The following is a 25,809-nucleotide window of genomic DNA, read 5'->3' as shown; positions in this document are numbered from 1 at the left end:
TGAGGGCTCTTCCTTCTCCCGTGCCCCAGACTGTGGGTCAGAATCGTCCTGTACTTCATGCTGCTGACTGGACTGCACGTGGCTCTGGAATGGCACGCTCCCCCTCGCCTCCACGTCTTGGTCTGTGCTGTGTCCTTCCCCCCATCCTTCCTCAGAAGCCTCCTCTGACTCCCAGGCCTGGGGAATGCCCACAACACCAACCAGCCCCCCTTTATCTCCCTGGAGGTACCTGTTGATTTGGGGTGTGTCTGCCTTAGACCTGAGCCCCTCAAGAGCAAGGGCCTGGGTATCTCATTCGTTTTCATGTCCCCCAGAGACTGGAGCAAAATCAGTGCTTAAACAATAGAGACTACTTCTAATAGACTGTTGGGGTGAGAAGGGTGGGCAGCGGACCAGGCAGAGGGGACAGTAGGAACATGGCAGAGGTGTGTGTGCAGGCGAGATGTGTTCAGCAAATGGCTTGTGGTGGTGGGCCTGGAGATTAGAGTTTAGAGGGAGAGTGTTTTTGGGGTAGGAGGCATGAGAAGGGGATGGGAAGACTGGCATAGCGGAGACTCCGTCTGGAGGCCAGCATGGGGGCCGGATGCGACAGAGGAAGCTGGCACAGGAGTTCAGGTGCAGATGGGCACCTAGCTGAAAGGATGGAGAGGAGAGGGTCCTGGCTGTTCTTACTGGAATGGCAGCATGCAGACCTTTGCAGCTTCCTCTCTCACAGGGTCCCAGGGTGCCAGGGTGCCAAAGACCAGGATCCTCCATGTTGGGGACCCCCTCACCCCTTGGTGGTCCTTCCCCTCAGCTCCCAGTGTCTGCAGGTGCTCATTCTCATCATGGAGCCATGAGTGAGAAGCAGCCTGGGTTTGTTCCAATCCCAAAGGGACCAACACTGTAACCAGGATAGGTAGGGTGGGCAGCCTTTGGTTAAGGGAAGGAAGCACAAATGGTGAGACCTTGCACAGGAGGCGTGAAATGCTGATGATACAGAGCGGGCCTCAGTGCCTGCAGCCCACGAATCCTCACCTTGGATGGGAGATTTCCATGTGGAAGGAAACCCCCTCTCATTCTGGGCCCAGGAAGAATCCTTCTCAGGATCAGCTGTATCTCTGGCTTGCCTCACCCTAGCTACTTGCAAGTTCTTCCTGAAAAACCACTCTCACCAACCTCCTGCTGAGAACCTCAGCTTGCAGAACAATGGAGGGTAAGGACTAATATTTACCAGTATGTGCTGGGAGTATTGGGTAGGTCACAGCCCAAATACAATCGCAATTCTCCTATTGATTATATGAGTTGGCTTCATTGTTCCCATTTTGTAGGTGAGGAAGCTGAGGCTCATTGGTGATGTCCCATAACTATGGCTTTTTGGGGTTTGGAATTCAGGCCTGACTCACTCTAAACGTTGTGCCACACCACCTGTCCCTTTCCTTAGTCCTATGTTTACGGGGAGACAGTATGGAAGGTGTATCCTTCTGGTGGTAGGCTCTGTTTTGCCCTTTGCTCTGAACAGGGCACAAAGATGGCTGGGCTGGGGATGGAAGCCCCACTGGGGTCTGGGTTCCGGTGACAGACCTTGCCAGACCTTTTTCCTGCCACCTCAGCCCTCAGCCACACCTCCTTCCCTGGCCACCTCCTCCCTGTCCTCTCCACGGCTCTAGCTCTCAGATGACGCCATTGTTTTTCACCTGTCTGTTCTCCCAATTCAAATCCAAATGTATTTCTCATTTCATTGATCCCAGTCACTCACTGAGCACACTCTGCCAGGCCTTTTGCCAAGGCTGTCCCATTGCACAATCCTAGGGGGCGCCAGTCCCTCAAGAATACAGTGTCAGCGGTGCCCCTGGCATTGTGGAAAGCAGTGGCTCAGCTCTCTGCATTGAGGAGAGAGAGCGGTAACAAGACCCAGTCCTGGAGGAGGAGGTCTGCCAGAGGAGAAAGCCACACTGTCCCTGGAGGCCAGGACAGGTGATCACTTCTTCTCTGCCAGCCACCGAAGGGCCAAGGCATTCGGAGTGCTCCCAGGTCCACATCACACAGTGAGCAAGGATGGGGACCCCATGAGGGCAGGTTGGATGCTTAATTCCAAGAGGAAAGGATTATTATATAGGAGAATAAAGTTGAGAACGATTAAGACAGAAACTCAGGGATGGAGAAAAGAGAAGAAAGAAAAGGAAGAGCATTATACGCTCTCATCACTAAAAGCGTATCCCTGCCAGACCCAGCTGACCCCTACCTGTGCAGCCCGGCCTGGACAAAAACCTCCTGGTCCCAGAGTCTCAGCCTCAGACTCTGGGCAGCAGCTCCCCAGTCCGGTGTGGCCGGCTTCTGACAGCTCAAGTCAAGGCATGGATGCGCCCTGGCTCCTCCCCCAGCCCTGAACTCCCCCACCAGCCCACTCAGCCTTGGGTTCTGAGGGACAGTGCCTGTCCCTGCTACCGATGCTTCTGGAGAAAAGAGAACTTGTTCTGGGCTCAGGTTCTCCAGGACCCCTGGAGGGCTCAGATGGAAGACCACTACTCAGAGTTAGCTGTGGTGGCTGCAGTGGCAGCCCTTGCCCCCGCATACCTGGGCAAACAGGTTTGTCAAGACAGGAGGAAGGGCGGGGCTGACACTAGAAACTTAGCCATTGTTTGGAGCTTAGAGGAAGGGTTTGGTGTTGGGCCACAGCTCATGCACAGGGTGACTGGCACATGTGCACACACACACGTGGACACATGTGACTACCGTGTTTCCCTGAAAATAAGACCTAGCAGGACCATCAGCTCTAATGCGTCTTTTGGAGCAAAAATTAATATAAGACCCGGTATTTTATATTGTATTGTATTGTATTGTATTGTATTGTATTGTATTGTATTGTATTGTATTGTATTGTATTGTATTGTATTGTATATTATACCCAGTCTTATATTAATTTTTGCTCCAAAAGACGCATTAGAGCTGATGGTCCTGCTAGGTCTTATTTTCAGGGAAGCACGGTAGCAGCTTTTCTAGGAAGTGCTGTGGAGCAGTGACGACTACACAGAGCTCCGAGTCAGATGAGCTCAGGCTCATTTAGTCTCCTCGGCTCGCCAGCGTTTCATAGTGCCTGACATCCAATGGCTTCTCTGCAGAAGTCACTTTTATGAGGAACCAGAGCTCAATCCAAGAGTGAACAGCTGAGCCCCATGGCAGCAAGTCACAAAGGAGGTAGGTCTGGCCAAGAAGAGCTGTGCTCCTGCCACTAGCACATTGGTGATCCTTGAAAGTGGATCCATGTGTCCCCGTGTCACTGTGGGCCCGTTTCCTCATCTGTGAAGCGAGCTGTCTGGGATTGTTTCTAATGACCTTGGAGATCTAACATGGTGTTAACTAAATTATGCCCCAGGTCCCCTCCAGCCTTTGGGTTCTAAGGGTCGGGGAGGAAGCAGGAGCTGTGATGGAAAAGTGGAAGAAGAGTGAGGGCTCAAATCCACAGGCTTTACAGCGCCCCTGGGATCCACGCCCGCCCTGGCACTCATCCGTCATGTGAGGTTGGCCTGCATACGTTCCCTCTCTCTGCCTCAGTTTCCTTGTATGTGAAACTGGGATAACAAAGGGTCATCTTGAGGCATAAGGTGAGTGTGTGTAAAGCACGGAGCACTTGGCCTGGCATGCTAATGCTCTGTCATGAGGGGTTCTTGTGCTGTTATCATCTCTGGGGGACAGAAGGCATTGTGTAGCTCCACACTGATTGAGAGGGGGCTGGTCCTAAACAGTCAAGCCGCTTGGAGACGTCCTTGGTTCTGACAAATTTCAGGATCAGACAGGCCCTGAGAGGGCTTGGCCATGGGTGGTGGGTATTGGCTTCACACCTGAGTTAATACCACCTCACTTGTCACATCCTCTTCAGAAAGCAGAGCTGGTGGCTTCCCCAATCAGGCTCTAGAAAGCTGTTCAATGAGCATCTGACCCTCATTGGGAAGAAAATAAACAGGCCACAATTTCTCTGCTGCCTTTCACACGAAATCGGGTGAAGAGATTCAGAAGAGCCTGGGATTAGCAACTGGAGGCAGAGCCTGGAACCTGGATTCGTGGTCCTATCCACCATGCTGTCCTACCCTATGTCATGTCCTTTCCTGGGCTCTGGGGTCTATGGCACCCCACGCTTTCCTGTGCTCCCCGTTATGACTCCTATCCCTTGTCTTAGAATTGCTTGTTCGTTTCATTGCTTTGCTGGGTTCATTTCTGTCCCCAGTACCTGGCACAGGGCCTGGCACCCAGTAGATCCTCACTACATTTTCATCAAATAAGTGAATTTTGCGTATTACATTCGTTTCCTCCGAGAGCTCTTTGTGAACTATAAAATACCAAATCCATGCAAAGTTTCATTAGCAAAAACCCATATCCCAGCTGAGATCGTTTGTAATACATACCCAAGTTAAAAGTAGCTGAAACAAGAACGATCTTTTTTCACGTAAAAGTCTGAAGACCAATAGAACAGGACTAGCGAGGTAGTTCACAGTTTGTTACCAACCTTGGTGTTATCAGCACCACGCTCCAACCCACCGAGCTAAGCAACCACCCCCACAATTTTTTAAAGACACTTCAACTCCTTTTCTCTCGCTGCTCTGCTATCTTCCATCTCATAGTTTAAAATTGCTGCTCAAACTCCAGCCATTGCCTCTATATTCCAGTGTACATTTCCCAGAAATTGCACACAGCACTTCCACTAATGTCTTGTTACCCAGCACTTACTCACACGGTCACTTCTACCTGCAAGGAGAGATGGGAAATATTGTCGTTATTTTGGGTGGCTTGTACCCTGTTATGAATCTGAATTTCTTTTTTTATTCATTAACAGAAAAGAATGGATGCAGGGGGGATGCCAGACATACCACACTTTAGAGTCCAAATGCCAGATCATTCTCTTATTGTCACCCATGAGCCCTGATTTAAAATTTATACCTCAAGCTAAAAAGCTATACATTCAAAATGATTGGCTTTTTATTTTTAATTTCATCCAGTTGTATTCACATTTTTCATTTTCTAGTTTATGCATATTATACAAAGAACTAATGATCACATTATTTCATGTGAACTGATAAGACCCAGGGCTTAGATATACTGGTCCAGAAACAATCCACATCAGAAGGAGACACTCAGAGCAAAGCCTAAGCAGTTCTTCCTAGTTAAATTCCTTTATTCTGAAATGTTACTTTCAGATTTTACCAGATCTCCATGCCAACTTATTGAAAGGTGCTTAGGAATAAGGGGAATTATCTCCACTTCACAGTTCAAGGAACTGAGGCTCTGAGATGTCAGCAAATTTGCCAAGACCACAGAATGAGTTTGTGGCAGGACTGAGATGGCCACCCGAGGCTGCCGGCTCCAAGGTTAGTGCTCTTTCATCGTCATCATCCTGTACCAGGGCTTCGTGGAAATGGTGGAGGTCGGCTCCTTCCTCACAATTCCCTCAAGAAGCACCCAACGGACACCTGTGTTTGCAGGAGGTGCTGGGGGCTCGGGGAGAAACCAGACCCAGCCCCTCTCAAGGACCTCCTGGTCTGATTGGGGAGGGGGCTGGTCCTTACACAGACTTAGAATATAGTTTTTAGATTCCTTCCAAACTCCAGTATTCCATCTGGAATGGGAGATGGGGTTGGAGAATTAGGGCTGAGTTCAAACCTTAGACAAAGAACAGTAATGTTTATATTTGATGTGTAGTAGCACGGCTAAGATTATATGGGCTTTGAGATCAGAAAGCATTAGTTCTCTTCTCAAGGAAGGCAAGTCACGGTCTCCGTTTTTCATGTGAGAAAACTGAGGCTGAGTTTAGTCACTTGCCAAGATCAGCAGGCCAGCAAGTAGCAGAGCAAGGCTGGAGCACAGGCTTCCCAGCGTCAGGGCAGGTCTCCCACTCACCTTGCTTTGCGTGGGTAGCTCTCCAGAGCCTCTCTGCTCTGACCCCTGGCTCATGCTCACGGTCTGCCAGGCCAGACCTGGCCCACCACCTGGGTTTTATTCGGTAGCTAGAAGTCTATTGCCTGTGAGGAGCTGTTGGAAACATGTCCTATCACCTGGAAAGAGGCGATCTCGCTGAGCGAGAGATGGGCCCTTGTGAGATTTGTAATGCTTGCTCTATTAGGCTCCATTGCATGAAGCTAAGACTCTGAAACTCCAGTTAGATTGAGGCATTAGGAATTATCTCCGGAAGTTCACTCACTTTTGTAGGGCTCCTGACTCCCCTGCATTCTGATGAGGCAAATGTGATTTGCAAAAAAAATGACTAGATCCCTTCCTTTAAGGAAATTTAGCTGGAGATCTCAGTGTTAAGAACAGAGAAAAGACTGAGGGATTCGAAGTAAGACAGACATAGCTCTGAACAAAACTTTGGCCTGCTAACTGTGTGACCTTAGGCAGGACACCTCACCTCTTTTAGGCTCCGTGTGTCAGGACATCTGGCTTGATGGTTGTGAATATTAAAGGAGAGACTATAAAACCCGTTGCCCACTACTGGGTCCAGGAGACGTGCTCTCTTGGTAATAACAGGCAAATGCTGGATGAATGCCCACATCTGTAACTATTAAAAGTGAGATAGTAATTCAAAGAAGGGAGACATTCATATGTGAATTATCTTATAAGGCCTTGGCTTGGATTGCAGGTAGTTCAGACCCCTGGGTCTGAGGCCATGGAAAGGCTGCACTTTTCAGAATGTGCAGTACAAGGCACGGATGGCCGCAGGGGGAGGAAAAGGACAAATTTTAGCATCTTTCATCCCACGGTCCCTCTGGGAAAGCCCACTAGGTGGCTGTCCTTTCTTCACTCTCTCCCACCCCATTTCATGTTGTATTTGAAGCCAAACGTCCACATACAATAACTGTAGATAAATGGGCTTTTCATTTTGAAGCAAAATGTTAAAAGTTCTCTCAGACTTTCCTGGTATGTAGGAGTCAGTGTGTCAGAAAAATCTAAATATAAGCAAGTATCTATAGTTTTCTGTATCTCTCTGAAACTTTCAAAACCTGTCTCTGGAACACTGCGACTCTCTGAAATATTCTGAAACTCCTTGAAATGACTTTCTATAAATCTCTGAAATTCTAAATCTCTATGTGGATGGCTTTTTCTGAATTCATCTACTTTTTGAAAAACCACACATTCTTCCTGAATCTCAGAGACTCACAGTCCATCTATCACAGCTCATTATCATTTCACCAACGGGTGTTGGGCAGAGACAGGTGCTGTTTATGAGACACCCTCCCTCCCCATTCACTAGCTTCCAGATTTTACTCACCTCCTAGCACTGAGCTACACCTTCCTTTCTTCAGAAACACGTAGCGATCAGATCCCTTCCCACAAGGGAAGTTCAGCGAGAGAAGAGAGCCCGCCATTTGGAGTCAGTGAAACCCAGGTGTGATTTCCTGTTCTTCACCTTACTATTCGGGTGACATTGGGCAAATTCTTCTCCCCCTCCATGTCTCTCATTTCTAACCTAGTGAAAATAATAGTGCAGACGACAGATCTGTGAGGATTAGAGGAAACAGTTCATGTGCACAACTATAAGAGGCAAGTGTAAAAAGCCTGGTGAATGCCCGGGATTATCATAACTTTAAGTGATGTAGGAGCTCAGAGGATGATGGGATTTACTGTGTGTGTTTCACGAGCCCTTGGTATGGAGTAAAAGTAATTTAGAGAGTCCATTACACTTAAGAAATTGTGTTGTATGAGCCCACAGTAGTGCCTCCTCTGCAGATTCTGTGGGACTATGGACCCTCAAGAATTAGTCTTAAGCCCCACCCAGCTTAATTGTGGTATAATTGACAAATAAAATTGTAACATATTTACATTGCACAACATAATCATTTCATATACATATACATTGTGAAGTGATTCCCACAGTCAAGTAATTAACACATCTGTCACCTCACAGTGACCCTTCTTTTGGTGAGAATGTTTGATATCTACTCTTCGTAAATTTCAAGTATACACTACAGTATTTTTAACTATAGTCACCATGCTGTGTATTATACACTCAACACTCATTTCTCTTATCATTCACAGTGTGTACCCTGGGACAGACCTCCCTCCATTTTCTCCATCCCCCATCCCCTGGCAGAAACCATTCTGCTCTCTGTTGTAGGAGTTTGACTTTTTTGTTGTTCTTGTTCCACATATAATTGGTACGTCATGTTTTTCAGTTTTTGAGAGCCTCTATCCTGTTTTCCATAATGGCTGTATCAACTTACTTTCCCAGCAAGAGTGTACAAGTGTTCCGTTTCTCCACATTCTCACCCACACTTGTTATCTTCTCTTTTTGATAATAGACATTCTAATAGGTGTGAGATGATAGCTCATTGGGATTTTGATTTGCATTTCCCTGATGATTAGTGATGCTGAACATCTTTTTATGTACCTGTCTTCTTTGGAAAAAATGTGTATTAAGGTTTTTTTGCCCAATTTTTAAAAAGATTTTTATTAAAAATATAGCTAATATACAGTATTACATTAGTTTCAGGTGTACACTATAGTTATTCAACATTTATACACCTAAAGAAGTGATCACCATGATAAGTCCAGCAGCCATCTGACACGGTACCATGCTATCACAATATTGTTGACTATATTCCCCATGCTGTACATGACATCCCCGTGACTTAATTGTTTTATACCTGGAAATTTGGACTTCTTAGTCCCCTTCAACTTTTTCCCCTTAAACAATTTTTCAATTACAGTTGACATTCAAGATTATTTTATATTAATTTCAGGTGTGCAACACAGTGATTAGACACAGTGATTTATATAGTTTAAGAAATGATCCCCCTGACTAGTCTAGTACCCACCTGGCAGTATACATAGTTATTACCATATCATCGACTATATTCCCTATGCTTTACTTACATCCCCATGACTATTTTGTAACTAATAGTTTGTACTTCTTAATCCCTTCACCTTTTTCACCCTACCCCACAACCTCCTCCCATTTATCACCCTAACAAATCTAGTATCCATCTGACACCATACATAGTAATTAGAATATTATTGACTATATTCCTTATGTATATCATACATCCCCATGACTACTTTGTAACAGCCAATTTGTACTTCTTAATCCCTTCTTTTTTTACCCACACCCCCAACGCCCCTCTTATCTGGCAACCATCAAAATGTTTTCTGTATCTATGAACCTGTTTCTGTTTTGTTTGCTTATTTTATTCTTTAGATTCCACATATAAGTGAAATCACATTGCATCTGTCTTTCACTTACTTACATTCCACTCAGCACAATACCCTCCAGGTCCATCCATGCCACTGCAGATGGAAAAAACCCATTCCCTTCCATGACTAAGCAATATTCCATTGTATATACAAGCATGTACTGACTCCTCTTTATCCATTCTTCCATTGACTAATACCCAGGCTGCCTCTGCATCCTGGCCATTGTAAACAATGCTGCAATTAACATAGTAGCATTTGGGTTTCTTAGGATAAATACCAAGAAGTGGGATTACTGGGTCCTTCTTTATCTATTGTGATAGCCTTTGTTTTAAGGTCTGTTTTGTCTGGTATAAGTTTTGCTATTCCAGCTTTTTGTTTGTTTGTCTGCTTCCATCATGAAATATCCTTTCCCATCTCTTTACTTTCTGTCTATGTGTGTTTTTCAATCTGAAGTGAGTCTCTTGTACATGGCATATGTAAGGGTTTTGTTTCCTTATCCATTTAGCCTTCCTATGTCTTTTAATTGGAGCATTTAATCCATTTACATTGAAAGTAATTCTTGACAGATATGTAGCTATTGCCATTTTATTATTCGTAATTTTGATTTTTTTTTCCATCTTAAAGCAGTCCCTCTAAGATTCCTTGTAATACTGTTTTGGTGGTGATGAACTCCTTTAGCTTTTACTTGTCTGGGAAGCTCTTCATCTGTCCTTCGATTTTAAATGATAGCCTTGCTGGGTAGAGTAGTCTTGGTTGTAGATCCTTGCTTTTCATCACTTTGAATATTTTATACCAATCCCTTCTGCCTGCAAAGTTTCTGTTGAGACATCAGCTGACAATCTTTTGGGGGCTCCCTTATAAGTTATTAGTTGTCTTTCTCTTGCTGCTTTTAGGATTCTCTCTTTGTCTTTAACCTTTGCCATTTTAATTATGACGTGTCTTGCTGTGGTCCTGTTTCGTTCATCTTGTTTGGGACTCCCTGCACTTCCTGGACTTGTATGTTTATTTCCTTCACCAGGTTAGGAAAGTTTTCAGTCATTATTTCTTCAAATAGGTTTTCAATCCCTTGCTCTCTCTCTCTTCTCCTTCTGGTACCCCTGTGATGTAAATGTTGTTACTTTTGATGTTATCCCAGAGGTCTCTTAAACTATCCTCATTATTTTGGATTCTTTCTCTTTTCGCTTTTCTGATTGGGTGTTTTCTCCTACCTGGACTTCCAAGTCATTGACTCAGTCCTCTGCTCCATTTAGTCTGCTGGTGATTCCTTCTAGTGCTCTCTTCATTTCAGTTACTGTATTCTTAACTTCTGATCGTTCTTTTTTATGGTTTCTATGTCCTTCTTTATGCTTGCTATCTCTCTGTTGAAGTTCTCATTAAGTTCCTTAAGCATCCTTATAACCATTGTTTTGAACTCTGTATCTGTTAGGTTGCTTGCCTCCATTTCATTTAGTTCTGTTTCTGGAGTTTTCTCCTGTTCTTTCATTTTGGGATGTATTTCATTTGGGATACATTTCTTTGTTTCCTCATTTTGGCTGCCTCTCTGTGTTAGTTTCTATGTATTAGGTAGATCTGCTATGTCTCCCAGTCTTGGCTGGGTGGCCTTACATAGTACGTGCCCTTGGGGTCCTGGCATAGTCTCTCTGGTCACTTACTCTGGGTGCTCCAGGAGTGTCCTTTGTGTGCGGTGTGTGTGCTCTCCTGTTATATTTGAGCCTTGATTGCTATTGGCACAACAATGGGCAGGATTGGCCCTCAGGCTGACTGGCTGTAGGCTTTGGCCACAGCTTATGGGCTGCGGTGCAGGAGGCTTACCCTACTGAGTGGGATTTGCCCCAGCAGGCTCTGGTGCCTTTTGAGACCACGCTTTGTGTGTGCCACTTGTGAGGCTAATTGGGTGGTGCTCTGCTGTGGTCTGAAGCCATCCTCCAGGTATTTTGGTTCTGGGGCCTTTTGGGAGGGGCTCCAGTACAGGACCAGGTCACCCACAGCCTGTGACCAGCCGGGGACTATACCAGGTAGGAGCTAAAAAAAGATCTATGATTCTTTGCTGCCTGTGCTAAACCTGGAGGCAGGTGGGAAAGGCCATGCTGCAAACCATGGCTGCCACCAGTACCAGACCTTGGGTAGCTCTGCAAAAAGCCAGGACACCCTGAGGCCTGCTGCCACCTGCCAGGTCCCTTAAGTTTCAACCACTGATAAAGCCTCGTGTGGTACTCGAGTTGGGTGAGGGATAGTCTCAGGGAGTTACTAGAATGGGAAGAGTTGTGGTCAGGAATTTAATGAAAACTCTGGTTTTGTGCCAATGCTGAGCCTGGAGCAACACAGCAAAAGTCTCAGAGCATACCAAGGCCAGTTGTTGCCCGCCTGGGACACCCAGGCTGATAGTTTTCCAAGAAAAGTGCAATGTCAGCAGGGCTGACTGCTTTCGAGAAAATGCCTCTGGCGTTGGGGAAGTTGAGTGGGATGGGAACTCAGTGACTCAACAGAGAAGAGCTGTGGAGCTCACAAGACCAATCAGATTCAGATTTGGCCATAAACATAGGGGGTGGCCTCAACATAGGAAAGATGGTGCTTGCCTGCCAGCTGCACTGGAGGAGGCTCCCTCACAGAAAAAAATGCTGAACGTTCTCCAGCCCTTGCCACAAAGCCATGCACCTCAGTCTGCCCCCCATATGCCTCTGATGCCTCCTGAGTCACCGTCCCTCTGCTGGAGCTCAAGGTGAGTGTCTGCGAGTGAGTGAGTCTGTGCGTGGGCATTTGGGTTTCCTGCCACCTTCCATCCCACCCAGATGGTCGGAATCTTCACTGTTTTTACACAGCCAGATGTTGTGGGGGCTCCTCTTCCTGACACCAGTAATCTGGGCTGGAGAAACTTGTTTGTGACCGGGGTCCTTTACTCCTCTGGGGGGAACCTCCATGGCCGAGATATCCCTCCCGATTCTCAACCACCACAGGCAGGTGTGGAGCCAGCCCTTTTTGTGTCTCTGCCTCTCCTACCGGCATTGATGTGGCTTCTTCTTTATATCCTTATAGAACTTCTGTTCAGCTAGACTTCAGATGGTTCTCCAGGTTGATTGTTCTATAATTTAGTTGTCATTTTAATGTGTTCATGGAAGGAAAGAAGAACAGTGTTTATCTACTTTGTCATCTTGGCTCTCCTCTTTTGTCCACTTTTTAATTGGGTTATTATTATTAATATTATTATTATTTTACTATTCAATTGTAAGAGTTCCTTATACATTTTGGATATTAACCCCTTATTCCTTATGGTTTACAAATATTTTCTCCATTCCATAGGTTCGTTGCCTTTTTATATTGTTGAATGTTATATTTGCTGTGCTGCAGACACTTTTCAGTTTGATGTGGTTCCACTTGTTTATTTTTATTTTGTTGCTTGTGATTTTGGTGTCAGATTTTTAAAAATCTTTGCCAAGCCAAATGTCAAGGAACTTTTCTCGTATGTTTTATGGTTTTAGATTGTACTTTTAAGTCTTTCATCCATTTTGAGTTGATTTTTGGGTGTGGTGTAAGAAAGGGTCTATTTCACTCTTTTTTTTTTTTTTTTTGAAGTTGAACAGTGTTTTCTTTTTTATTTTATAATAATTTTTTAACAATAGTTTAATTTCAATTACAGTTGACATGCAACATTACATTAGTTTCAAGTGTACAACATAGTTATTAGACATTTACATGACTTATGAAATGGTCACCCTAATAGATCTAGTACCCATCTGACATCATACATAGTTGTTACAATATTATTGACTATATTCCCTGTGCTGTACTTTACATCCCCATGACTGTTTTTATAACAGGCAATTTTGACATCTTAATCCCTTCCCCCTTTTCACCCATCCCTCCAACTCCTTCCCATCTGGCAACCATCAAGATGTTCTCTGAATCTGTGAGTCTGTTTCTGTTTTGCTTGTTTATTTTGTTTTTTAGATTCCACATGTAAGTGAAATCATATGGTATTTGTCTTTCTCTGACTTATTTCACTTAGCATAATTCCCTCTAGGTCCATCTATGTTTCACAAATGGCAAGATTTCATTGTGTTTTTTTTTATAGTTGAGTAATGTTCCATTGTGTATATATACCACATCTTTTTCCGTTCATCTATAGATGGACAATTAGGTTGCTTCCATATCTTGGCTATTGTAAATAATGCTGCAGTGAACATAGGGATGTATATGTCTTTTTGAATTAGTGTTTAGGATTTTTTCAAATAAAGACCCAAAAATAAAATTGTGGGTCATATGGTAGTTCTACTTTTGATTTTGGGGGGAATCACCATACTGCTTTCCATAGCAATTGTACCAATTTACAACCCCACCAACAATGCAATAGGGTTCCTCTTTCTCCACATCCTCGCCAACACATGTTTAATGATTTATTGATGGTCATCATTCTGACAGGTATGAGATGATATCTCATTCTGGTTTTGATTTGCATTTCCCTGATGATCAGTTATGTTGAGCATCTTTTTATATGTCCTCTTTGGAGAAACGTCTATTTAGGTCCTCTGCTCATTTTTTAATCAGATTGTTTTTTTCTTGTTTTGTTTTGGTGTTAAGTTGTATGAGTTTCTCATATATTTTGGACATTAACTGCTTATTGGATGTCTCATTGGCAAGTATCTTCTCCCATTCAGTAGGTCATGTTTTAGTTTTATTGAGGTTTTCTTTGCTGTGCAACATATTTAGTTTGATATAGTCACATTTGTTTATTTTTTTCTTTTTTCCCCTTGCCCAAGGTGACATATAAATAAAAATATTACTAAGAGCAATGTCAAAGAGGTTACTGCCTGTGTTTTCTTCTGGGAGTTTTGTGGTTTTGTGTCTTACATTTAAGTCTTTAAGTAATTTTGAGTTTTTTGTATATGGTATAAGAAAGTGATCCAGTTTCATTCATTTGCATGTGTCTGTCCAGTTTTTTTCTGTGTTATTTTTTGAAGACACTGTCTTTATCCCATTGTATATTTTTGCCTCAAATGTCATAGATTAATTATATGGGCATGGTTTTATTTCTGGGCTCTCTATCCTGCTCCATTGAACTATGTGTCTGTTTTTATGCCAGTTCCATTTGTTTTGATTACTATAGTCTTATAGTATAGTTTGATATTGGGTAGTGTGATCTCTATGGCTTTGTACTTCTTTCCCAAGATTGCTTTGGCTATTTGGGGTCTTTAGTGGTTCTTCTCTTTTATTCTTTTGCATGTGACTGTTTTCCCAGCACCATTTATTGAGAGACTATCTTTCCCCCATTTTGTATTCTTGGTGCCTTTGTCTAAATTAATTGACGTATATGTGTGAGTTATTTTCTGAGTTCTCTATTCAGTTCCATTGATATGTCTATTTTTATGACAATGCCATACTGTTTTGATTACTGTAGCTTTGTAATTACTATAGCTGTGATTACTATAGTTTGAAATCAGTTAAGTGGGATGCCTCCAGCTTTGTTCTTCTTTTCCAAGAGAGCTTTAATTATTTGGGGTATTTTGTAGTTCCATATGAATTTTGGAATTTTTTTCTATTTCTGTGAAAAATGCCATTGAAATTTTGATAGCAATTTTATTGAATCTATGGATTGCTTTGTGTAGCATAGACATTTTAACAGTATTAACTTTTCCAACCCATGAACATGAACATGGTATATCTTTCTACCTGTGTTTTTTTCAGTTTCTTTCATCAATGCTTTATAGTTGTCATCCTTGGTTAAATTTATTGTAAATATTTTATTTTTTCAATACAGTTGTAAATGGGATTGTTTCATTAATTTTTTGAGTAGTTTATTTTTAGTGTATAGCAACTGATTTTTGTATTATAAATACCTTGAATTTTATTTTGTTGAGATACATTCCATTTATGCCTAATTTGTTGAGGTAGACTCCATCTATATTTAATTTGTTGAGAGGTTTCACGTATCATTGAAAGATGTTGAATTTTGTCAAATGCTTTTCTTCATCTATTGAGACAATCTTAGTTTGTTCATTTTTCTAGTTACTTGAGGCATAAAGTTCAATTATTTATTTGAGCTCTTCTTTTTTCTTACTGTAGGCTTTTATCGCTATGAATTACTTACTTTGAATGTGCAATATCAAGAGTTGGACAGAAGATGGAGCAATAGAACAGGTTTCAGCATCATCCTCTAGTGTTCACATTTAATGATGAGTTAAAGCATTTGGTGGCACTTCCAGCCTTTTTAGAATTGAGTAGAGATTGCTTCCACACCTGGAAATCTGAGTTATTGTTGGACAGTATGTCTCTGTATTTAGCCTTACACAGTGTGGTCCAATAGAATTTTTCACTATGATGGAAATGTAGCTAGTGTGATTGAGGAACAAAATTTTAAATTTAATTTAATTAATTTAAATATAAACAGCTATGTATGGGTAGCAGCCTGTGGATTGAATAGCACAGAATTTTACACAACTTTAGTTTATGTAATGAATTAGTGCTAGTAATAACTGAGCACTCTCCATCTCAGCCCCTTTTTGAGGTTGGGCATTTATAGATGAATTAGTCAGGCTGTCTCCCAAAGAGCTCACAGTAGAAGAAGGGTGGGGAGTATAGAGGGAAGCAAAGATCAATTCATAAATGCTAAAATGCAAGTGACCAGAATGCAGTAAGAAATATAAATCACATTGACAGATGCTTTTATTTTTGAGTGTTTAACCTGAGGCAAAGCATCTTATAATATGATTTAATCCTCAACAACATCCCTTTGAGATTTTGCAGATGAGAAAACCAAGCTCATAATGACCAAATGGTTTGTTTGTGGTAGAGAATTTAGATTCTAAACGGGGTGGTGTGGATGGAAAAAAAAAAGGGGTTCTGTGGAAAGTACCCTCACAGAGTGACCTGATCAGAAATTCCTAACCAGGCAGGTCACAGTAGGTAGTCATGCCCATGCCTATACCTTCTTTAGCAAAAGGTTTAAGCCAACCCGGTCCATTGTTCTTGAGCATCTAGGTTAGCACACCTTTGAAATTCCAGAAGTAATACCCCTCAAAAGGGGTATTAACCCTCAAGGAGCACATAATCTTGTTAACTATCCTGTAATTTAATCCCTGCTTTGTTGTCTCTAATTTTCCTCATGTCCTCTTCTTAATGTATAAAAGAAGCTGAAAAACTTACTCTCAGGAGCATCTGAGTTCTTGCTCCTCATCATATGGTGTCAATTGGGCTCAAATAAACTCATAACAATTCTCTACAGGTTTGGCTGTTTCTTATGTCTACAGTGGGTCTCTTACTCTGAAATGTTTATATCATGCTGATGAGGGAGTTAAAGGAGGGATACATCACATGAGTGTGGACATTATTCCAGGCCTTCTAAAGAAAGTTGGATTGAGCTGGCAGAAAGAATAAGCAGGGTTTTATTGAAAAGGAGAGAATACAGAGTCTAAGTAGAAGGATAACAGGAGCCAATGAGGCAAGAAATGCTGTGGGCGTGTTCAGCACATTAACATTGCAATTAATCAACATTTGGGGAGCAACAATCCTCTCCTTTGTAACAGGTTTGGCTGGGTCCAAGAAGAGAGGATTGGTTCCTGACTAGGGGAATAGGGACTTGTGGGGAAATAGTGCGGGGCTGGTCCATGGAAGAACATCATCTCAAACGCTGGTGGAGGAGAGAGAATAGAGTGGCCCCACCGGGGCTGGAGCCCAGGGAGGGGTGACAGGAGGGACAGGAAAGAGGGGGGCAGCTCCTTCCAAGGTGGACAAATGCATAAGTGTCAACATACATCCATATACACTTAAACATCAGTGGAGACTCACAGCTTCTTAAAGATGAGCTGCGAATACTGGGAGGGAGATAAGAGCAATGGTGGGAGCCATGATGCCCAAGACATGTTAGACTTGCAGCTTTGCCTCTATTTTTAGAATTAATTGACTGATAGATCTTAGAGAACTTATTGAAGAAACAATTAAGTTGTTCTTTGGCTCCAATTATGTGGTGAGAACTGCAGACGGTTTTTTTCATATTGGGGTTTCAAAACGACGTTTTCCAAAATTTCTGTGGGACACAATAGAGTAATGTGTGTTTGGTGGACTTGTAATAGTTTATGCTAATACTATAACAACCTGGAGGCAGGTCTCTAGTGACTTAGTCTTTTAGCTCAATTCTTGGCCATGTTCTTAACAAATGTATTGCATGGTCTAAACAAGACATTAGCTAAAGGACTATCACATTTGGTAAAGAGAACTAATGTTATTCAAAGAATCAAAAGATGAGAACTTATTACCTGCTATAATTGAATCGACTATCAAGATTATATTTAATTGCAAAAATGAAGAAGTTTGGCATTTAAGCCTCTGGAAAAACAAATTGACAAGGGAAGGAACATCTGATTTGGTAATGTCATCTTTTAGTCATTCTTTTAGCACTTGTTATGGGGTCCTGTAGTGAATGAACAACTGTTCTCTCTGGTCTTATGTTCCTCTTATCAGAATATCTTTAGAATCTCATAGCATAACTTTTGTACTCTCTACTTCCATGGGGACCACAAAAACTATAGTGATTTATGGTGTGAAGAGTGGAGCCCTGTCTGTGAATAAACCTAGTGATACCCTGGCTTTTCTACTGGAAAAAAAACAATGTTTCTTTTAAAAATTGGTTTAGAAGTTTTAAGTTAAAAAAATTAAAAGGTAAAAGGAGGGGAGAAGGGGGTGGTATTCTGTGTTACTTTCTTTCCCCCTAAGTGCAGATCTTGCTATATCTGTATCTCTGGTTATTTCACTGGGAGCAATTCCTAGAAGTGTGAAATTACTGGGCTAGTAATTGAAGAGAGGACTATGAAAGCCAGGATTTATCGATTGGGCTTCAGCCTTAAGGGGTATGAAGAGAGGAGAGAAGGGTATTTCCCCAAAGGAGCGCTGGACAGGGGCAAAGTGTGGACTGAGGAAACGACAGCGAGCTGTCTGAGAATGGGGATGAGGTCGTCCCCTCTGCTCTGTCCAGTGCGGGGCATGGCATGGAGCAGGCCAGAGGGACCATTTGTTAATTGACTTAAGTGCTTGCAGCTTCACTGATCTGGCCTTTCCTCCATCCTCCAATCCATTCTCCATCCTAAAGCCAGAGAGCCCTTTCCAGACATAACTCTGAGCATGTCACTACCAAATCCTACACTCTGCTTAAAATTATCAATGTTTTTCTAGTAATGTTAATAAAAATTACTAATCTCCGTGCAGTCTGCCCTACAGCTTCACTTTGCGTCAAACCTCTCCTTTTTGCTCTCTACTCTCCATTCGCTGTGGTCTTTCATTTCCTGCCAGTGCACTGTGTTCTTTCCCACTGCACGGCCTTTGCATGCTGTACCCACCCCTTGCTTTGTGCTGTCAAAGATTTATGTTCTTCCCATGAGCCCCACAGAGCAGAGATTGGCTTGATTTTGCTCATCATACTATTGCCAGCATAATGCCAGCCAAACACATAGCCGAAACCTAATTATGGAAAGAAGGACCACGTTTTCTTTTTAGAGTAAAATATCTTCATGCTATCAGACATTACTTCTAAAGTATGTAATATTGATCTGATCTTTTATTGCCCTGCCCTTTTAATTTCTCAGGGTAGGGTGGGGTGAAACCTTAAATCATGATTGGGAAGGCATTGGCATTGACAAAGGGCCAATCAGTAGTTGGGGGAAGTAGGAAGGTTTTTGTGATGCATCTGGGGGGAGGATTTCTCCAGGCTGTCCTTAGGAACCCTCTCTGCTCTTCCCAGGTGGCCAACCAGGTGGGTTCCAGGAATTTTATCTTAATGAATGGATCATCAGTAGATAAACATACATATGCTCAAAGCCCTAAGGGAACTGGGGGCTTTACCAGCAGCATTCTCATGCAAACTTACCTCTAATTAGTAGATTTCTTGTGATTTCAAGCCATGATATTATCTCTATAAATCTCTATTCAAACCAGTTGTGATCTAAAGCATGAGTGAAGTCAGACATCCCTAAAACTGAGTACTTGACACTTAACCAGTTGTATGACTTCAAGCAAATATCTTAAGCTTTTTTTTTAAATAACCAAAGTTTATTTCTCACTCATGTTATGTCCTATTTTGCCATGTATAATGTGCTCCCCTGTATAATGCGCACCCATGTTTTTGGCCCACAGTCTCGGGGGAAAAAATATTTCATTTTAATTTTTAATTCAAATTTTTATTTGTTTACATTTAGGTACTTGTTTTTTTTAATTATAAAGGAATTTTAGCATTTAGTTTTTAACATATCGTGGTACAAGAACTGTTATGTAACAAATAATTACAAAACACAAGAACAGATACAAGGTACAGGAAATTTTATATAGTGGTAACAAATTTACCATATTTACGCATCATAGAAGGCCAAGATCTCTTTCTCCTTGCAAGTTCGTAGTAAGTTCAACAAAACTGATTATCTTATTCCAGGGTATTATTTTGCATACGGATATCATTATTTTTTTCTAAAGTTGCACTTTTAATTCATATGCATAAATAAAAGAATTAAAAACATTTATACAGATATGGATTTAGTACTACCCATGTAGAATGCACATCCTTATTTTTCCCTCACAAATTTGGGCAAAAAAGTGCACATTATACATGGCAAAATATGGTGTATCTATTACAGCTCACCCAAGGCATTTCTACTCACATTTTAAGGCTGTTTTTGCCTCTGTGAAGTGGTGTTAACAAAAGTTTCCATTTCATGGGGCTGCAGTGAGTTACAATGAAATAACGGTTTGTAAAGCACTGAACACCACTCTTCTCTCACTAATACAGTAGAGGTTTATTCTTTCTCACACTGCCATGATTAGCAGTTGTGGGAGTGTAAATCTCTGCATCCTTTCTGGAAGACAATTGGACAATATGTATGAAAAGCCTTAAATTACTAGCCCAGTGATTTCACAGTTCTAGGAATTATTTCTAGCCAAGTAATCATAAATATAGATATAACAGTTTGCTGACCCAAAAATAAAAAGCTTTCAAAGTGAGAGGCAAAAAAAAAAAAAAAGAAAAAAAAAAAAAGATCATTTATTTGAAATCAATACGAATGGCTAATGGGGAATCATTGATTCAGGCAGAAGCCCAAATAGTGTTCCCATTAGGAGACAAGGCGAGGGATATTTATGAGAAAGAAAAGGGGAACAACTTCATCAACAGAAGGAAGGCATTTCTATTGGTGCAGATAACACTGATGATAATCCTAAACAAAGTTTTAAATCTTCAGTCCAATAGTCATCGGTCCAGTAGTCATAACTGCTTTCTTATCATCTTTGCAAACACTCTTCTGGGCACAAGGTTGCTTAGGCCTTGTCCAAAGGTTATTTTGCCCTGTTTTAACATTTCAAAGTTCTGAGACCTAAGGCATCCAAAACAGTCCCTCTGGCATGGCAGCTTCGGCTCCATTTTTAAGTGACTCCATTTCTATTATTATTTACAAGTTGACCTTTCTTAATATCCATTATAACCTAGTTATAACAATAGACCTCCAGAAATGACTTAAGTGCTTAACAATACTGGGAAGAGGGGGAGAAGAGACGGTGGTGGTGGTGAGAGCTGTGTTTTTCCTAACTGCTGAGGTTTCCTTCCTTGTGAAAGGGTTTTTTGTTTGTTTGTTTTTTACTGGGGAAGGGAAACAGGACTTTATTGGGGAACAGTGTGTACTTCCAGGACTTTTTTCCAAGTTAAGTTGTTGTCCTTTCAGTCTTAGTTGTAGAGGGTGCAGCTCAGCTCCAGGTCCAGTTGCCATTGTTAGTTGCAAGGGGTGCAGCCCACCATCCCCTACGGGAGTCAAACCAACAACCCTGTGGTTGAGAGGTCACGCTCCAACCAACTGAGCCATCCAGGAGCTCAGTGGCAGCTCAGCTCAAGGTGCCGTGTTCAATCTTAGTTGCAGGGGGCGGAGCCCACCATCCCTTGCGTGACTCGAGAAATTGAACTGGCAACCTTGTGGTTGAGAGCCCACTGGCCCATGTGGGAATCAAACTGGCAGCCTTCGGAGTTAGGAGCACGGAGCTCCAACTGCCTGAGCCACCAAGCCGGCCCAATCATGTTGTTTTTTTCCTTTCATTTTGTTTCTTTGATCAATTATTTTTTTATGTTGAACCATCCTTGCAATCCAAGAACAACTCCCACTTGATCATGGTTTATAATCCTTTTAATGTACTACTGAATTTTATTTTCTAGTATATTGTGAAGTGTTTTTGTTTGAATGTTCATAGTGGATATTGGTCTACAGTTTTCTTTTCTTGTAGTATATTTGTCTGGTGTTGGTATTAAGGCAATGTTGGTCATTCTTTGCCCAGTTTTTCAGTTTCACTTTACATATGTGCTATTGAATCGTGAGAATTTTTTCAAGGGGCTTTATTTGAAGATTTCTGGAGCTCTTTTTATTTATAGTTCTCTTCTTTCTGAAACTCAGCCTTACATCTTCCTGCCACCTTAGCTTCCCTGAAACCTATTTTGTCTTTTCCATTCAGCCAGCCCTTTTTGTGTTTTATTTGTGTTCTCTGTTCCTCTAACCTCAAAATAATTTACCTCCAGAAAGCTGATTGTAGGACTTGCCTCATTGATTTTCTTGTGTCTGTTTTCTAAACTTAAAAAAAAAAAAAGTTATTTCACATATTTTTCTTGATTACCATTGTTTATTGATGATAGGTAGGCCCTGTCTTTGTTACTTTATCATAGCTGGAAATCAGTAGTTTCATCCAGTGTTTGGGTTTCTAATTCCAGGAGAAAAGCAGGTGAGGAAAGTTGCTATTATGTTGGTAGGGGTAATTTATGCTTACATCAAGAAGAGGTAGAGCTAATATTACACAATGGAGGTAGGAAAGAACATGTTTGTTTATAGCATTGGTTAATTTCAGCTGGTTGAGACTGACTGATTGCTTACATTCAGTGTTGTTAACCCTTGGTAAATGATATAGAATCTACTAGCTAAAGATATACGATTTTATGAAACCATGGATCTGAGTTGTTATAGTCAAGAAGTATCAGCCTGTATTTATTGCTTAGTAATGATTTAAGATTAGAACCCACTTTTGGTGGAGACTGGGATCGAGAGATGTTAGGGTTCCAAGATTAAGTCTGGTCACTTAGCTAGAATAGATTTATGTGAACAGTTCAACATGAGATTCCCACCCCGGGCAGACTTGGGACTTCCTAGCACTGAGGTGTTTCACAAAACACCGTGGAGGTTTAAGATCTGGAGGCAATGTATATCCTGTGTGGGTGGACCAAGAAGCCTGTTCCTGAGAACTCCAAACCCCTTTCAGTCCATATCTGCTATTACTGTACTATATCCTAAAGCTGTTTTGTGAGTGTAAACTAAGTCTTATGAGTCATTTCAATAGTCACACACTTAAGGTTATTAGTGTATAATTTACATAGTTTGGCACCCAGATGACCTATTGGGGCTTCACGTGTTACTTCATTGCTCAATTTAAAAAATTAACTTTATGGAAATATCATTTACATAGAGTAAAATGCACCCATTTTAAGCATAGCTTGAAGCATTTTAGAAATGTACACCATGTAACCCCTGCCACATTCAAGATATAGAACTTTTTTGTTACTTCTAAAAGCTCCCTCTTGCCTCTTTGACTTTCCCCTTGCCAAATATGAACAGAAAACGGGAAAATGTAACAGCCATACCTTGAGAAGGTCATGATGATAAAGGTCTTACACACTTCAGGGATAAGAATCTCAGTCATCACACTAGCTGAGCTACATAGGCTCACAGAGATGCTGTGAGGTATGAGAGTAAAAGCAGAAAGTGAGAGGAATCGAGAAGGGGCAGGAGAAAGGGGAGAGGATGATAAGGATTAGTTGTACCCTTAAGATCCGCGGTGATGTCAGCAGGAAAATAGAGCATCCAGACTCCTAGATGAACCCACTACATAATGTGTGTGGACCAAGTAGTACATGCGTCGGTATGCAGTTGTCACTTTGGTGGGCCACCCAGATCTTCCCCAAGTTGTTGGGATTTCCGCTGAGTGCCCTTATGTGAGTTGTCCTCAGCCAAGGCCAGCTCCTTCATCAAAGGTCATGCATCCTCCTCAGGTACAAGGGCAGCCTGTACCAATGCCTGTCTTTGTGGTGGTATAAAGGCCTTACCCCCTTTGTGTCATGGTGGGGCAACCCTAAAGAGCCATCCTAGTTTCCTGCAGGACTGACCTTTGTTGTCACTCCATTACAATTCTAAAACTCTTCCTGCTAAGTCCTACTTCTTTCACTTGATCATTGCTGTTAATCCCAAGTGTATACTCCAATAAATTTCCTGTGTACAATTTTATATTTTAGAGTCCGTGGAACTTCCCAGAAGCCTCTTCTAAGACAGCATTTTATTATGTGATTTCCAGTAAGAAAAAAACCCTAATGTCTAACAAAAAAAGTTACTATAATTGCTAGTATTCAGGTAGATTAAAGATGAACTAATTAAATTGATCGATACCCATAGTTATAGATCAGAAGTCTTAATATGTCAATTGTTTTCAATCAAAATCCCAGCAGGTCTTTTTACAATAATAAATTGTTAGACAATTCTAAAGTTTATATGAATGAAAGAATAGCAACTTTCGGATCCCTGTGAAACTTTTTGCTCTGGTTCAGAAACAGATTGGTCCTGCTAAATTCCAAATCGAGGGGTGGTCTGGACAGGTGATAGAACTCAGTTAACTTTAAGTAGTCCTACCCTGAATGAAATACATGAGTACTCTTGAGACTTGGGATGAATTTTTCTTCTTTTTACAAATATAGAGGAATGCCCCCAAACAGCCCTCCACTATTCCCCAGACAGTGACTTAAAAGGGAAAGAAATATTTACTGAACCTTCAAGTGTCATAGATGTACTGAGGAAATTTAGATGGCCCTGGAGGCTCATTTCCAACCCTCTCCTTTCAGTCAGTAGCTCAGCAGAGATGGGCCAGCAGGTCTGAGTTGGCACAACCAAACAGTCTAAGACTAGTCACTTCCTTTTTAATTTATTGGGGTGACAATAGTCAGCAAAACTACATAGGTTTCAGGTGTACAATCCTGTAATACATCATCTGTATATCGCATTATGTGTTCACCACCCAGTCAGTTCTGCTTCCATCACCATATATTTGACCCCCTTTACCCTCTCCTACCATGCCCCCTTAACTCCTGAGTCACTTGTATTAGAGTCACATACTTTTTCTCCCTTAAAAGTAGAGCATTACAGCAGGAGTGGGTTCCTCTCTAGGGAGCACCGACCCTGAGACCAGCAGTCCAGCCATATGTAGCCTAAGCCCAACTTTCTATGAGCTAAGTAGAATTCAGAACTTTGCCTATGATCCTCTCCTTATAAGCTTATAAGTTTTGTACTCCCTAAACCTCATTTTATACACTTTCTACTTTGTGGTATGAGTAGTCTATGTCCAGACCCCTTTTTAGAACACGATCATTGAAAGTCCCCTATGGACCAGATAATTTCCAGCACAGACCACTGAAGCCTCATCCAGGTTCCTCTTAATTTAAAAATCCCAGTGTCTGGTTAATAATAATAATAATAAAGCTTTGAAAATTATTTTCCAAGTGCTTATTCTATACTTTTCTCTAAATTGAATATAATATAGTTTTCAGGAAGAAAACAGAACTGAAAGGGGAAGGAGAAAACACAGTAAGTATTCAGTAGGTGTGGATGAGTAAGATGAAACTCTAAATTGTGTTTACAAAGATAACTTAAAGGGTATATAACTATTAAGATGAGCAAGAATTCCCCTTATGTTCATCCCAGCATTCTCATGATGTCAAGGAAAACTCCAGGGTAAAATACATAAAGACTCCTTAGCTCAGATATCATCTCAGACTAAGGCACGTCGTGTTGGGACCTGTCTCTTGCAGCTATAACACTGAGTTCTCTTGGGTAATGCAAGGTGTAGCTGCAAACGGATTTGAGATTTTATAATGTGAAACCGACACCTCGCTGTTTTTCCTGTAAGGGGATATCGATTTCAGATTGCCAGCAAAAAAAAGTTCTGCTGGCAGGCAATAGGTGGAAGCTCAGGTTAAACAGAGTACCTGCTTTGAATGTATCTATTACCAACAATTGGTGGAGGAGTACGGCTGAATCACCTTCAGACATTGTGGTGACTTTGAAGGACCTGGAAAAAAATTTTCTCTGGATTCTGGAACTCAAGTAAGTGATCACTTGTGAATTATGGTTAGACACAATGCAATATCCAGCCTCCTAAAACATGGTGTTAGTGGGTCTTTTAGTTCTAATTCCGTAATGCCTTGCCAATCTTGTCATCACAGAATAGTGATATCTGAGATTTGGAAAGTTAACTGGCAGTGCGGTGTTTCAAAGGAGAAGATATGCTTTCAGATTTTAGTATTGGATTGCTAATAATTGAAAACGGGTTCTATCTGCCCTGGGTCCCAGAAATGGTGCCCCTTCCCCAGTCTCTTTGTAAAGAATGCAAAGAAAACTTACAATGATACAATGTTTTAGACCTGATATAAATGGTATAGTTCTTAAATATAAACAGCTCCTAAAAGGTTATTACTAAGATTTTTTATTGTAATTTTAAAAGTAGACTTTACAAAACAACAGATTTATTGAGGTATAATGACATACAGCAAACTGCATATGTTTAAGGTGATTATTTACGTTTTACATATGTATACACCTGTGAAACTAT

Source organism: Rhinolophus sinicus, chromosome 14, assembly GCF_057876585.1.
Source record: "Rhinolophus sinicus isolate RSI-liver-muscle chromosome 14, RSI-T2T, whole genome shotgun sequence".
Lineage (NCBI taxonomy): Eukaryota > Metazoa > Chordata > Mammalia > Chiroptera > Rhinolophidae > Rhinolophus > Rhinolophus sinicus.
This window is presented reverse-complemented; position numbering follows the sequence as displayed.